This window comes from Eurosta solidaginis, chromosome 1, assembly GCF_040869045.1.
Source record: "Eurosta solidaginis isolate ZX-2024a chromosome 1, ASM4086904v1, whole genome shotgun sequence".
Lineage (NCBI taxonomy): Eukaryota > Metazoa > Arthropoda > Insecta > Diptera > Tephritidae > Eurosta > Eurosta solidaginis.
The window spans coordinates 129,829,722-129,833,874 of record NC_090319.1 but is presented as its reverse complement, the minus strand read 5'-3'; the positions used below and the strand labels follow the sequence as shown (position 1 = coordinate 129,833,874).

The following is a 4,153-nucleotide window of genomic DNA, read 5'->3' as shown; positions in this document are numbered from 1 at the left end:
TTGAGTTCGATTAGGGCTTTAATGTAGAAAATTTGGCGAACTATTTCATTACGCCTCTGTGAAATTGGCATAAAACTCATTATTCAATCAACAAGATAGCCGGAAAAGATTCAGAAAGCTGAATTGAAAATGATTCAAAACTTTCGATCATCTACAGTAGCCACAGTAGATTCAAGTATGATTCCACCATGTGTGATTGGAAAACTTTCTCTATTCAGTTTTTTTTTAACATTACTAGGAGTCATATCAAAAAAATTGTTCATGACTAGCCCTGTTGTTTAAATTATATGACAACTCATTATTTGGTCAGAAAGAGTAACCCACTTGGTAGTGGTATAAGGGGAAATTCAGATATAAATCACCTACGCGCTGAGGGTAGGTAGTTCAAGCAACTCTGGTGGAAGGTGAACAGCGTGTACGTACACAAATGCAAACATAGATGATTATACTATGTGAGCATCTACATTAGTAATAATTCAAGTTTAAACTCACCCTTTTTTTGTTCATGGATTGATAGTTGCGTTTTGTGAATGGGTGTGTAACTCGTTGTAATACACCGCCAGATAAATTCGGTATCATGATCTCATCCTCGGATCCATGATCTCATCAATTTCCATTGGTTTCATAACGTCCGCAAGGAATTGTGGAGGCACATAAGCGTCACGTATTTTACAAGGAAGCTAATGCCATCTAATTTTATTGAAAAGGAAATATGAAGTTTTCCATCGCACATGTTCATTTATGTAAATACGTTTATATCATATATGAAAGCTCAAACCACATACAAAACGTTTTCCACTATAGAGGGGTTGGTTGGAAATTTCCCCGACGATATTTTAGACAACAAATTATACTACCAATGAGCTCCTGTTAATGAAGATGGTTGAGAAACCACATTTTGATTTAATGAATTCTGTGCAGACGCTGAGGCAACATTGCCCGGCAATTTTCCTGAACGTGTGTATGGTAACGAGTGTATACCAACGTAGTTATCTGCTGGTGGCATTTGTTGGGACTGTGGCATGTGTGGTGAAACATTTGCACTGCCTGAATAACAAGCAGCACCATCCAACATTTGTGGATTCGGTGTACCTTGATAGCCTTGGCCAGGCATTGAAACTGACATACTACCAGATGGCATACCACCACCAATATATACTCCAGCTACAGGTCCACCTGGCATACGTAGCCAATCGTCACGCATTAATTAATGATATAGATTGATTGCGTCCACTAAATCACGAGAGTTGTATTAATTGTGCATGCTTGCGTTCGACATGTTCCAGCTCAGCATCAATTGGCGGCCCCATTTGAGTAATTCTTGGAAAAACTTATGTACTTGATAGCAAAGTATACGCGTCAATTGAGCAAGATTGGAAAATGAAGACATTCGAAATTCGTTCAGTGGACTACGTGCGCCATGCATAAAACAGTTCAGTAATAGATCTTTGTATTTGTAGGATAATGGGCCCAGTTCCGTCCCACCTGCAGCAATGTTTCGCCCACCACCAAACGATAATCCAAAATCGCTTGATCATTCAAATACTCATCGGAAAACGTTTCCAATACCTCACTTTCCATTACATGAACTAAGCCAACAATTAAGCGTACACAGTTTAAAGATGTATACGATTCACGATTTTTAGTGTACTTAATGCAAGCGCTATCAGCAAGTGTGCATTTGTCAAAGTAACGATATCACGTTAAAACAATAAATCACGCAACATTTGTATACCATAAACCTGTAAATGTGATTCTTTCGATTCGACAAGTGTGCGCGCTGTATTAAAGGCATTTGACTTTGCGCAGCTTTTGCCTTGAATTTCCCACTCAATAAGGTGAGTAAACATTTAACACGCTCTTGTATCAATAGATTAGGTGTTTGCTTTTGTAGCACTTGCAGCGCAGGCGCTAAATGTTGGTATGTTAAAGGTATTTGCTCATTTTGCTGGAGTAACTCTTGTGTTATTGTTAATAAAAGAAGTAAAGTTTGATCGAAAGCTTCTGTTTGCTGACGAAACGCGTTGGCTTTTACATGCACTTCCAAGCGTTGCTGGAGTTAGGTGCGTAAAACCGTAAGAAATCTAAGGAATGTTCACCTATCTGTATTTTGAGGTGTTGATGTGAAATGAGTGTATTGAGTGAAAGTAGAATATCAACTTTAATAGAATATTTCGAATTAAGGAATGTTAGAAATTCTTCTTCACTTTGCAGCAATTCAATTTGAGCTTCTTTTCGTTCATTCGCATCATCGTATAAAATATTAGACATTTCTTTTAATAATATCATAAATATTCTATATATGAGTTGATTATGATCGCTATTCATTAAGAGCTCAGGTAGCGCCAGCGAACCGCTGAACTCCCCTTTCATATCACTGTTGGCTATTTTTACCGTGAGTTGAGTTTGTTCTACATTGGGAAAGATGATCACACGTGGATGTAATTGCTGCCAATGGCAATCAAAATCTTGTTTATACAACTTTGCAATTATCTCTTCCAATTCAGCATCCATGCGATTATGCAAGCACCGTGTGATAATGCTTGCTATTTGTTGCTTTTGTATATAGCCTTCAGGTAAGTGATGGTAAGTTTGCAATAGCAAAGGTTGAAAGGGAATCAAAAGTTCACTTGGCAAACATTCAACTGTTGAACTGCAGAATAGCTGATATATTGTAGCGATAAGTAGTGACAGCTCTTTATGTTCCAAAACAATAAGACCACTTAAAATATCTTTTGGACGATTTAAAGTAGAAAATTTGTTTGCAATAACATCAATTATCTCACACCTATTTACCTCGCTTAGATCATAAAGGCGTCGTAATGATAACAAGCCCGCACCCATGCAGCCAATCATAGCATGTTCATTTAATAAACATGTTTTAAAAATTCAAATATTTGTCTTATCAAAGTACTTTGTGCACGCTTTGTATGTCCACGAAATGCAACAATATTTGCGATAACTTCGAAGACTTCTTTATCGTTCAGTAGTTGGGGCTTTACAGTTGTCGACGCATGAATATTTTTCTGTGGCGAGCTATGCGCTGTATACAGCGTAGCTACTAACCTAGTAAAACCATCTTTGGATAGCACCTTTTGTAACAATTCTTGATGTAGTCGAATTTGTAGTTGAATTTGTATAGCTGCCATATAAGCACGCATTACCATTTCCGCTGCATTTGCCATATGTAATTTCTGTATTTTAAAAAAATCGCTCATATATTTCTATAGATAGCAAAAGTAATTTGTATTTAAAGTCGCAATCATTTAATGTAGTCCCTTCAGTTGCACCGGTAAACACGCTTGACTCATAGAATGTGTTATGCAGTCGCCTAAGCAATGCGTATACACTAAAATTTTGTACTGCTTTAATCAATTGGGTGAGGTGGCGTGTTGATATAAGATCCTCTTTAGCTCCGCTATTAAAATTTATGTTTTTGGCAAGTTCAAGGAGCATATATTGAAGATAAACGGCATATATTAGTTCCAAGTTTATATCGCTAAGCGTCAAGACATCTGACTGTAATTTGTAACCAAGATGAATTAAGTATGCGCATAGTTTTCTTAGTAACGACATTTATTTCCTCTGGTATGTATTTTTTTAATTCTGCGATGTTGTGCTCCAAAGTTTGCTTTGTGTTGCATTTTTGCCTCTCGTGACTATCGGCTTCGCTGGAACCATCATCTTTTAAGTATTTCAAGTTCTCTAAAACCATATAATATTTTGCAAAATTGCTGTTGGCCATTTTTAAATGTACTTTATCATTCTGAAAGAAAAGGAAGTTCATTATTACCGGCGTCAGTGGACATCGCACAGGGGGGACAACTGACAGCGCGGCCGACGCCGCAGTTGGAGCACCCCTTTGTGATGCCGGTACACACAATCAAAAACAAAAAAAGGGTCGATACTCCATCCATATGTATGTACATCGCTCCAACTCCGGGATATCCACCTGAGAAATAAAATAAAATAAATTAATAATGGCAAAAAATTACAAGAAAAGTGATTTATAATAATAGATAAAAGAAAATATTACAATTTACTTACCATGTTAAGCCATTGATCATAACCGTACTCCACCATGCGTAAAAAATGAAAAGAATGAAGCAACGGAAGAAATCTTTCGATTAGTCCCGTTTGCTTCAATTCAGAG

At 37.1% G+C, this 4,153-nt stretch overlaps 1 pseudogene; it reads right to left on the bottom strand.

Moving 5' to 3' along the window:
- Nucleotides 1-1,252: 1,252 nt before the first annotated feature.
- Nucleotides 1,253-3,745, bottom strand: LOC137237780 (transport and Golgi organization protein 6-like; annotated as a pseudogene).
- Between the last annotated feature and the right edge of the window lie 408 nt (nt 3,746-4,153).